General features: G+C 39.9%; 1 protein-coding gene and 1 long non-coding RNA gene across 2 annotated transcripts in view; both read left to right on the forward strand.

Annotated features, from left to right (window-relative positions):
* LOC121656682 (C-type lectin domain family 4 member F-like) overlaps positions 1–12,125 on the forward strand; it is a 781,688-nt gene that overhangs the window by 338,266 nt on the left and 431,297 nt on the right. The window lies entirely within an intron of this gene.
* Positions 834–6,677, forward strand: LOC121656746. The gene is made up of 3 exons (XR_006013466.1): positions 834–864; positions 5,685–5,723; positions 6,638–6,677. It is a non-coding gene; the product is annotated as an uncharacterized LOC121656746 (long non-coding RNA).

The raw sequence follows: 12,125 nt of genomic DNA on the forward strand, positions 1-12,125 counted from the left end.
TTCATTACTATCCCACTCATAGTAACTATAGTAGCGATTAGCATTATGCTAACTGCTAGCTGTCTGTTAAACCTGAGCTGGTGATAATTAGGTGTGTTTTGTCAGAGGGCGTCATATACAGCTAACTGCTAATGCTATTGTGTCTGGATGGACTAATCAGTCAGAAAACTCTCATTCTCAGTTAAAAGGTTTAATATGCACAGCTGGAAAATTAATAATGTTATAACTGAGTTAACTGCTAAGCTGACATGGACCAAAACATGCAGAGATGAGATGTTTTCTCTGGTGGCACAGACAGGTATGAGGATTTTTACTGAAACCAGAATAAACATAGATAACGAAAGGACTCTACAGTCTAACTGCAGCTGTGTCTTACAGCTGTTTGCTGTCAGTAAAGGTGAGACATACATCAGATTGACCAGATGGAAAATGAATTACTTGTATTTATTACTGATTTTATGTCCACATGACTTTTAACATACTACTCTACACAGAAATAAAATGACTGCTTCAGTGAATTGTTTTTTATGGCCAGGTCATTATTCTGTAAGAACTTCTTTAGAGGAAACGGGTACAGTTAAACTGGACTCCTCATACAGCAGATCTGTTTGAACTGGATTATAATTACCTGAACTGGACTGTATCATTAAAAATGCCCTGAGAGGACCTGCTCATTATCTGGTGTTTTATAAATTAGCTGCATTGAAGATTTTACAGTAAAATAAAATGGAAATGTGGTATAATCAGTATTATGTGTGTGCGCTGGAGTTCTGGCAGACTGACTTCTCTCTGCTCAGATAATAAACTGTTTATCTGTTTTTCTCAGACTACAGAGAGAAACACCTGGTGTTTATCGACTGTTTGGTAAGTATAGACTTACCTGTGATGTCATTAACTCTGTAGTGGCCAGGCTTCAAACACAACATCCAAACGCATTTGTGGCGATCTCTGGAGATTTTAACAACATCTCCCTCTCTGCAACTCTACCAACTTTCCAACAGTTTGTCAGCTGCTCCACCAGAGAAAACAAAACGTTGGACTTATTTTATGCAAATATTAAAAATGCATACAGCTCCTTTGCCCTGCCACCTTTAGGAAGATCAGACCATAACCTAGTTCTTCTCTCCTCCTCCTACAAGCCCATCGTTCAGCAACAACCAGTCATTAGAAAGGCTATTAGAACCTGGTCTAATGAAGCTGAAGATGCTCTGAGAGGATGCTTCGAGGCTACAGACTGGAACGTCCTATGTGAACCTCATGGAGATGACATCAATGCCTTGACTGAGTGTGTGACAGATTATATTAACTTCTGTGTGGACAGCACCGTTCCAACAAGAACAGTGAGGTGCTTCCCCAATAACAAACCCTGGATCACCAGTGACCTGAAAAAGCTGCTGAACATCAAAAAGAAAGCTTTTAGGGATGGAGACAGGGAGTTATTGAAGTCCACACAAAAACAACTTAAAACACAAATGAAGAAGTGCAAGGAGGACTACAGGAAGAAGTTGGAAAGTAAGCTTCAGAAAAACAATGTGAGGGATGTGTGGTCAGGAATGAAGAAGATCACTGGCTTCGGGATAAAGGAGGATCAGACCGATGGAGGTCTGGACAGAGCGAATGAACTGAACATGTTCTTCAATAGGTTTAGCTCACCTCCTGCTTCAACCCCAACTAGCCACACACCCTCCATGAGCCCACAGCTTTCCTGTCACACCTCCACTCTGTCACCCTGCAGCTCAGTCAAGGACCTGGACACAACCTCATCTCCCTCCACATCAGGACTTCCTGAAACCTCCTCTGCCTCCACCTCCACTCTGTCTGTCTCCTGTAACCAAGTCATGCAACAACTGGTGAAACTGAACCAGAACAAGGCTGCAGGTCCAGATGGTGTCAGTCCCAGAGTTCTCAAGACCTGCTCAAAACAGCTATGTCCGATTCTCCAGCACCTGTTCAACACCAGCCTGAGCCAGAAAAGAATCCCGGTGCTGTGGAAAACATCCTGCCTTGTTCCAGTGCCTAAAAAACCACAACCAGCTGAACCAAAAGACTACAGACCAGTCGCCCTGACATCTCACGTCATGAAAGTCCTGGAGAGACTCTTACTGGCTCACCTCAGCAAGCAGGTGAACACCTTTCAGGACCCATTACAGTTTGCATACCGTAATGGGCTTGGGGTTGAAGATGCAATCATATACCTGCTTCAGAGAGCCCACTCTCATCTGGACCAGTCAGGCAGCACTTTGAGGGTCATGTTCTTTGATTTCTCAAGTGCTTTTAATACGATTCAGCCTGCTCTGCTGTGTGAGAAGCTGCAGAAATTCCAGGTGGATCCCTCCACAACCACCTGGATTTATGACTACCTCACAAACAGACCACAGTTTGTGAGACTGAAAGGTTGTGTGTCTGAGATGGTGGTCAGCTGCACTGGAACACCACAAGGGACTGTACTTTCACCATTTCTATTCACGCTGTACACCTCAGACTTCCAGTACAACTCTGAGTTCTGTCATCTGCAGAAATACTCTGATGACTCAGCAGTTGTTGGGTGTATCAGTGATGGACAAGAAGCAGAGTACAGAGAACTGGTCGGTCAGTTTGTGAAATGGTGCGGTGACAATCATCTCATCTTGAATACCAAGAAAACAAAGGAGATGATTGTTGACTTCAGGAGGAACAAGAACACACATAGAAGTGTTTCCATCATGGGAGAGGAGGTGGAGGTGGTGGAGGAATACAAGTACCTTGGAGTTCAGCTGGACAACAGACTTGAGTGGAAAAGCAACACTGAGTACATTTACAAGAAAGGTCAGAGCAGACTCTACTTCTTAAGGAAGCTGAGATCTTTTAACGTCTGCACCAAAATGTTGCAAATGTTCTACAGGTCTGTTGTTGAAAGTGCAATCAGCTTTGCAGCAATCTGCTGGGGCAGCGGCATCAGAACCAGAGACTTGAAAAGAATTAACAAACTGATCAAGAAAGCCGGTTCTGTGCTTGGAGTAACTCTGGAGCCGCTGGAGTTGATCATCAAAAAAAGAATTCTGTACAAGCTGACGAAGATAATGGAAGATCCTTCACACCCTCTACACAACGCCGTGACGAAACAACAGAGTGTGTTCAGTGGGAGGCTTGTTCAAGTCCGATGCAAGACAGAGAGATACAGAAGATCCTTCCTTCCAGCAGCTATCAGGCTGAAGAACAAAGCCCTTAATTAATTAATGTGATTGTTTTACTTTACTAAAAAAAAAAAAAAAAAAAAAAAAAAAAAATTACTACTACTACAATATTGAATTTCCCTTTGGGATTAATAAAGTATTTTTCATTTCATTTCATTTCATTTCATTTAAAGCAGTGGTTCTCACAGTTTTAGAAAAAAATGTAAATTAAAATACATTTAGACTGAGAAATTACTTAAGATATTTTTATTTATTTGAGTTATTTGACTGGGACATTGCATTTGTACATTGTCACAAAATATTGTAGCTGATGTCATGCAGAGTTTTTAAGCCAAAGCTAGTTATCAACTCTTGTCCAGCACATTATTTATGAATACATATTGTAATGCTGCAGCTATAAAACCTTCATCAGAAGAGATTCTGTGTTCCTGAGGTTCCTGACTTTAAAACAACCAGAAGAAACCACGGCTTTAAACATTTTCATGTCATGTTATCAGGATTTTACAGTCATGTGAAGCAGACTGTCCATCTTCTTCCAGTTCACAGGTGTAATTTATCAGGACATAATGAGAAGTTATCTGGTTCTCACCAGCTCTGAAAATGAATTTAATACACCATCAGATAAAAACATACACATCCATCTAACCATGCTGTTATTTAATGAACCAAAACATGAAATCTGATGAAGACCAAGTCACATCGATCTTGTCCTGATATGTTAAACCTTAGAAATGAAAGAGTGGACTTTGTTTTACCAGGACTGTTAAATCCAGTGGGTCCTGATGGCCTGAATGGAGTTAAATGTGATGGAAGAAATGTTCAGTTTTAATGGAGTAAAGCTGGGTGATGTCTTAAAAAATGTTCTGATCAATCAGCCTGTTAATGTTGTGTGTTAAGATAATTTTTTACATCTTGGTATCACGAGTAAACCTACAAACCAGTCTAGATGTGGAAAACTCGGAGTGTGTAGTGGTCGGGAAGCTGGAAGCTGATAAGGTATTTTAAAGAGCCAACCGTCTCCAGAGAGCAGAAGATGACCTCAAACTGAAAGTCTCTGTTTTTATTCACGTATGTTCTCCTGAATTCAGCTTTCTTCTGGGAGAAATTCCTGATCCTGGATTTTTTGACTGTTTTTGGTTTGCTGTGAAACAACCCTTCCAAAATCTGAGCCAGTAGAAACAGATGTAATAGTGACATCACAACCAGCTCAGAGTAAGCAGACCCAGTAATCAGAGTAACTAATTTATGTTGACTTGACAAAGTGAAACATGAGTCAGTAAATCCACCATCATGTGATCAGCCAGAGTGACTCAGGCCTAAACTGTAGATTCACTTCTAAACTTAAACATGATGATTTATCCTCTGACTCTCTGTCCAGGTGATCTGCTGAAGCCAGACTCTCCTCACCTGGAGGAAACTCTGTCAGGTAACACAGACAGACCCACAATGAGACACCTGGATGAGCTTTGACTGACATTTCTGTTTCACAGCAAGCTGAAAACAAGCAGAGAGAATCACAGATTACAGGTTTTCACAGAAGAAGGTTCAGTTTTAGGAGGAGAGCAGGATGTTTGTTCAGTCAGTCTGAGCAGGAACAGATCAGACGTGAAGAAGAATATACCTGGATGAAGGTGGAAGAGGAAGATAAATGATTCAGTTTTACTTTATCATCACATCTGGTGCTTGTTTTAAAAGCTGCTTTAGATTTCTGACATGAGATTTAACTAGCAGTCATACAGGCGTCTTCCTCCTTTGTCCAGGTTATCTTAGAGCAGCAGATTTAAACATTTCTTCTTCTCAGGTTTCTACATGTGAACACACTGTGTGTTTCCTGAACTCAGACCTGATCAGACTGGTCCAGTTCTCGGCTGCTGCCTGGATTTAACAGATATGAGGTCTCCCTCTGAGACTCTTTCAGCCATAAACACTGAATCAAGGAGCTGCATAGAGCTCTAGAATAGAACATTTCTGTGCTTTGTTTTCTGATTTCACACAGAAGAAATGTCTGACTTTACTGGACAGTAATGAAAGCATCTCAGGTCTTTTCTAGAATATTACAGACACTACTGTCATCATCTCCAGTAAATAAAGTCTCTGTAATGCTGCTGCATTCTGCTTCAGTGACTCCTAAAGACACTTTGGCCTCATTTAAAGATGCTGAATCCTGTTTTATTTACCTGCAAACATGACGTTATGGTTCTCAGGGATGGAAGAAATGAGACATCGAGATGGAAAATATAGAAAATATTCAGGTTAATTTAAGTGGAACTTCACTTTTCTGCCGTTTGTAAAAAAATATGATTATTGATTATTGTCATGGGTTTTTAGTTAAGTCATTGTTGCCCTAACAGTACACAGTATTAAAGCTTTAAACCCAGACACACCAGCAGCTACAGTCCAGCGAACACAGGTTATCTTAGTAACTGAAAAGCTGTTTTACCTCCACAGCTGGTTACCGACTTTAACCAGAAGAGATGGATCTTATAACTAACCTGTTGTCTCTTTTCTCAGGCTGAGAGATTGTTGGCTGCGTTCTGTGCTGCTGTTGCGGTACGTATGATCATTTTGGAAACATGCAGTGTTCCTGTATTCTTACAGAACAAAACAGAGATGCCTCAGAAGCCGAGTCAGTAAAGTGTAGATGAGTTCCTGTAAAGTGGATGATTTGACATCTGTAGCAGAGCTTGTTGGACACCATCAACATCAGCTCATACAGTCTCATGTTCATCTGCTCATGTCTGCAGTTCAAAGTCACATTCATGTTTCTTCTTAAACTACAGGAATGAGCTATAAATATTAATAATTAGTCCAGCAGCTTGTAGAGAACCAAGCAGCTGTAAACAAAAGTTTCTCTGAGGATCCTGACATGTTCCTGGAAAGCTTTTAGTTCAGAACATGTAGAACATCTACAGCTGTTATTTTACATCTGGACCATAAACACTTGGAGCCTCTGAGATGATGATCAGAGCTCCAGCCTCCAGTAAAACCAGTCAGGTGTCCAGACTCAGCAAGTGGGACAGGATTGTGGTAAAGTTGTACTCAGACCTGTTCCTGCTACTTCCTGTTTACCTGCTATCGATCATCCTGTCAGTGTGCAGCTGGTTAACATCCAGACCAGCAGACCTGGTCCTCTCAGACTGGATCCATGAACTGGAACATCCGTCGTCATACAAGATGTTTTACAGCTGATCTGCTGCTGCTCTGCTTTCCTTCTGACCTCTGATCACTTCTGTATCAGTCAGCAGCAGGACTGATGTCAACTTTTTAGAAAGTGGACATGATATTTTTATCTTTGATCATGAAAGCTTCCAGCCTTTGAATTGATCTTCTACCAGCAACTTACAGTCCAGAAAAGTCTGGATCAAAGCTCATCCTGTTGAGACCAGAGCAGAAGCAGTCAGCTGTGAGATCAGATGATCTGATGGTTTCTGGCAGTGAACTAACTCCTCTCTTTCTCCTCTCAGACCCAGAGAGAACGGGTTTCAGGATTCCTGCGTGTCTGGTAAGTGTTTATAGTAGATGGAGGTTGAGTCCATCACGTGACTGATTGTAGGAGGTTTTCACATTTAAACATTTTCATTCTGCTTAAGTTCAATAAATATTGTTATTGATGAGAGCTGCTGACCAGGTGAGTTCCTACACATGTGTTAATAAAAACACATCTAGAAACATTAAGCTGAAGTCAGACATGAGAGACGAGCTGTTCTGCCTGTAAATGGATCAGACCTGGACTAGCAGCAGTGGGCTGAGTCCACCAGTATAAAGCCGACAGTTTCCAGTTGGAACTTCCTGTTAGGTCCCGTTGAATGGATTTAACGACCACAGCCAGAAGCCAGCACGTGTTCATGTAATTATGACACTTTATTACGATCAATGTGTTCAAGCTTCATCCTGGTTCCTACATTTAATAAATGAATCAGACCAATAAGCAGCTGCTGACTCTTCCTCTCAGACCACATCCAGGAGCTGAAACATGGATCATCATGCTACAGAACACCTGCAGCTCTGATGTTTTCTCTCTGCTCATTTATGATGTGTGATGGTCAGTTTAAGCTCTGTCATCAGTAACATGTAAACATGAAGTCTCCATCTGAGTTAATCAGCTTTTGGATCAGGAGAGAGCAGGTGAGTCCTGTCAGCCAGAGGTGGGACTGGACCAGAACAGCTGGATTGTTCTGGTCTAGAAACTGCAGCTGCTGTGTGGTGAACTTGTTTTCAGGTCTGCATGACATCAGAGAAAGTCCAGATCTACCTAGACTACAATCTGCAGTGATCACATGTGTTTGGTTCTGGACTGATCTGGTTCATGTAGACCAGGACTACACAGTTTGGTCCTGTGAGGGCAGCAGTCCTGCAGGTTTTATAAAGTCTCCCTGCTCCAGCACACCTGACTGAGTTGTTGTGTTGGAGCAGGAAACACTGAGAACCTGCAGGACTGCAGCCCTCGTGGGACTGAACCAGCAGTCCTGATGTAGAACAAGGCCAGAGGGTCTGAGTGGGTTCTATGTTTCATGACACCTGTTATTTTCACACAAACCGCTGGAAATAGTGCTGCACAGAGAGTTATTAAACTTTGTTTTTCTTTCATCTTTCTCTAAATTTGAAGATCTTGGATGTAATTTTATATTTTTATGTATAAAGTGGAAGATTGAACATCTGCAGCTTTCAGTCATTACAGACCTGTTACTAAACCCACACATCAGCTCATTCAGTCTCATATTGAATAAATATCTGTGAAGCTTAATGAACCTACATTCAGTCAGTTTCATGTGGCCTTTCTCAAACTGCAGGGATGAATGAGAAATATGATTAATTTGTGTAATATAAGCAGAAAAAAAGTGCAAAACAACTTTCAGAACGTTTATATCACATATGTTTCTGTAAGAATCCTGATGTTACTGGACCAAAGCGTCTTATTAAAAAATAAAGACTCATCTTGATATTTCTTACGATTGTACAGGAAAATGTGTTTTTAATAAGGAGAATTTATTTATGCGTCATTTTATAATAAATATAATTAATGGGTCTCCACATAAGTTTAGATTGTTTAAATCATCAGTTCAATGAAACACAATGTCTAATCAATATTTTATGTGTCTTCCAGGTGTTCTGGTGTCCTCCACTCTCTTTACCCCCCCCCCACCTCTATCATTTTTGGACATCTATCTTCCCTGTCACTCTAGTGCATATCTATCTAATTTTTGGGCATTCTATCTTGTATCAATCTATCCTCATCTATCTTTAGCACTCAAGGTGGTGCGCCATATTTGGGTTGGACCTTCCGATAAGAGTTTGTACAACATTTTTGAAAAAGTTTTCTGGACAAAGTTTTATGGAAACCCGGTATTTTGGACAAAGATTTATGGAAACCTGATATTTTGGACTAACATTTATGGTTATCTGATCTTCTGTCTTGGACTCGCATTTTTGGATTTTCTGATATTTGGATATAAACCCTCATCAGTTTTGTGTGATCCTGTTAAGATCTACCTGTTCTGATCTGAGAGCATCTCTGCCCTCGCACTCTATCTCTCTGCTGTTTTGTCCTATCCTGCACCTTAAACCTACAATTGGAAAAAACTCACTTAACTAGAAAGCATTGCTATATATCGTACTCTTTCATATTTGACATAAACATTTAAAATTCAGTGGACCAAAGAAAAAGAACATTATTTTAAATATAATTCTGTACATTTGAAATAAAAAAAAATCTTACTACATACACAGAACATTTGGATTGACTTCAGAAATATCCCATACTTTATATCGTTTTGTTCATTTAATAGAGATCAGCTGTACTTATTGATCTCCAAATAACACATCTTTCATACAGCGCTTGTGATTTATAGTTCACTGTTGAGATAAATACACAAACATCCTAATTGGATTATAGTGAAACTGAGCACTGTCTTTTATCTCAGTTTGTTGCTGATCCTCATTCTGGACTAACTGAAGGTTTGTGATCTGTAAGTATTTGTGCTGCACTCAGTTAAAGTTTATTTGTGTTAAAATATATAAATAAAAGTAGAGATAACCGCTAGAAGTTCCTGGAGTGTGTTTATTTCCAGTGAATCAGCTGTTTCAGCTCCTGTGCTGCTGCCACTGGACTAACTGCAGGTTTGGTTATTAAAGTCTTGCTATAAAAGACCACATCCAGCATTTGAGAAGCAGTCTGCTGTCTGTCCTGAGCTGACGAAGAGAAGAAGCCAGAGACCAGAAGCCATCTTCATCCCATCACCGTCACTGCTGCTGCTGTGTCCCAGATATATGAAACAGTCACAGATCTGAATAGAGCTTAGTGTCATATCTGAAACAGATTATTAAATTCATACAGTTCTATCTTGGCAAAGCTAAGAGTAGCATTAAACCAAATAAGTAATCTGGTGTAACATCTGATGTAACTGATCTCTATATATTTCTTGATATTGAATCTTCCTAAAACCTAGTTATAAATATAAATTGGCTCCTGAGAAATACAGAAAATCAGTATCTGATATTTTCTGTCTCCTAATAACAGTTACTGGTTTAGTTTAACAGATTCCAGCTTATTCATCTCATTCAGATTAATTTTTGAAGATTTAAGGACTTCATAGAAATTTTTAAGAACTTGGTTAATTTACAGTTTAAACAAAAAATACTTTTAGGAGCGTTCTTGCTTGACCACTTGCACTGCTTACATTTTCCTGTAAGAGTTGGTGCAAATCAGATTATTTTCAAGTGAAAACCTAGTTGATTATTCACACCAATAAACTCCGTACCAAAACTTTTAATAGTTTTGGGTCAACTGATAAATACTAGCTGATTGTGTAGCCTAAACATTATATTTACTGGTATAATTTTTAAATAAATACTGATAGAAACCTTTCAGTATATTGTTGTAAGTAGCACAACAGTTTGAAAATAAAACCTGCATAAATTCTTGTCTTCAAATATTAAATTTGTGCTTTTGAAGAGCATCAACAATGAGAAAGTCTCATCAGAAGTCTCAAGCCATGAAACGCAGATGGAAGGAGCAGAAAGAAGGAAAAGTTGAACAAGCACATTTCACTTCTCAGAGCACCAACCAGGTAAACGTGTCTGTGGCATCCACTGAGAGATCTTCACCTGCAATTCTGGTTTCTGATGGAAATGGTGGAATGAATGGATCACAAACTTATGTTCCCAGTTTATCACACACTGCAACTACACAGCAGATAAATCGGGCACAGCCACAAGTTTCTTATGCTGACATGGTAAAGAGAGGAAGTCACAGAAATAATACGCCTGTTGTAGAGTCTTCTAGTGCTCAGCAGATAAACAGCAGAGATCAGACCAGTTTCTCCACTTCAGCACCAGCTTCTGATGGTAAAACTATCATGAATACTCCCCAGCATGATGCCTCTAAACACCAGGTAAACCAGAGTGTACCACCGGTATCTTATGCTGACATTCTGAAGAGAGGACTTGATGCAGCTGGACCATCTCATCAACACAGAATAAACATGGAACGTCAACCATCTGTGACACGAGTGTGTGCTCCAAGAAGTCAGGATTCAGTCAGATATGGAGTTAAATCAAGAAACAAACAATGTGTGGCAAACAGTTTGATGTTTCTGTCATTTCTCCATGAGGATGAAAACATTACCAGGGCAGATCTTCAACGTGTTTTGGATAAAGGTGATGCACTGTACCGACAGATCATACAGAGGTTTCCTGGTAATGCCTATTTGGCAACTGATGAATTACCAGAACAAGTAAAAGCACGAAAAACTAAATACCACGTAGACCTGACTCAGCCATCTTATTATGGGAACTTAGGAGGTGTATGTGGTCTTCAGAGTCTTGAGACTGGACTGAACCGTTTGTCTTCAGATGTACAGTATGCAGTGCTCATCATGGGTGGGTTATCGATTGGAATATTTCGAACTACTGATGGTCGTTTTGGCTATTTTGACCCACATCGAAGAACCAAACATGGACTGCCAGTACCACCAGGAATTTACAACATTGGGAGTGCTATAATGCTGATATTTACACATCTGACTGACTTGATCAACCGTATCAAACTAATCTATAGTAGATTTCACATGCCATTGCATCGTGAATATGAGCTCAAGCCCCTGTCATTTTACATGGAAAACTCATCCAGCCTGGAAAATGCTGAGCCAGACAGAGAAAACAGATCAACAGCTATTGATACACCAACTCTGGTGCATGAAACTGTGGATGAATCAGACGCATGTAAAGCCACTGATCAGTCTGAGAACATTTACCCAGACATGTCATCTCATAGTAATGCTGTTGAACAACACACTGAGGTGGGATCTTGTGCAACACAGGACTGTTTCAGAACAGAATCAAACCTGACACCTATCACTGAGATTTCTGCTAATGTTGTGAATGTATCCAGTGAACTTGTGAGACAATCTCCTGTTGTCAGTGTTGAACCAGAACAGTATGAGATCATCTCATTTGCAGCATGTAATACCACTCAATTTGAAACAAATGTTTCTTTACAAACCATAAACAGACCAGCTAAAGATCATTTTGATGCTACACTGCTACAAATTCCCTGTAAACTGTCAAAGTTTTCTAGACAGGAAAGGTTAAAAATGAAAAGGAGACTATTAATGACAGAAAAACCAAGACAACAAGAGAGGCAGCGATATTCTTCTAATGAACTTTATAGAGCAAAGAAAAAATGTTCCTCTACCAAGAGATATCAAAACAACCCTAACGTTAGACAAAAGAAAACTCAGTACATCAGAAATCAGTACAAACACAATGCTGAATTTAGAGAGAAACAAAGATCATTTATCAGGAATTCTTACAGAGAAAATGCTGAATTTAGACAGAGACAGAAAAATTACATATATCATCATTACAGACATAATAAGGTGTTTCGACACAAACAAAAAATGTATATCAGAAGTCGTTACAGACAAAGTAAAGCATTTCGGCACAGTCAGAAAA

Source organism: Melanotaenia boesemani, chromosome 17 (genome assembly GCF_017639745.1).
Source record: "Melanotaenia boesemani isolate fMelBoe1 chromosome 17, fMelBoe1.pri, whole genome shotgun sequence".
NCBI lineage: Eukaryota > Metazoa > Chordata > Actinopteri > Atheriniformes > Melanotaeniidae > Melanotaenia > Melanotaenia boesemani.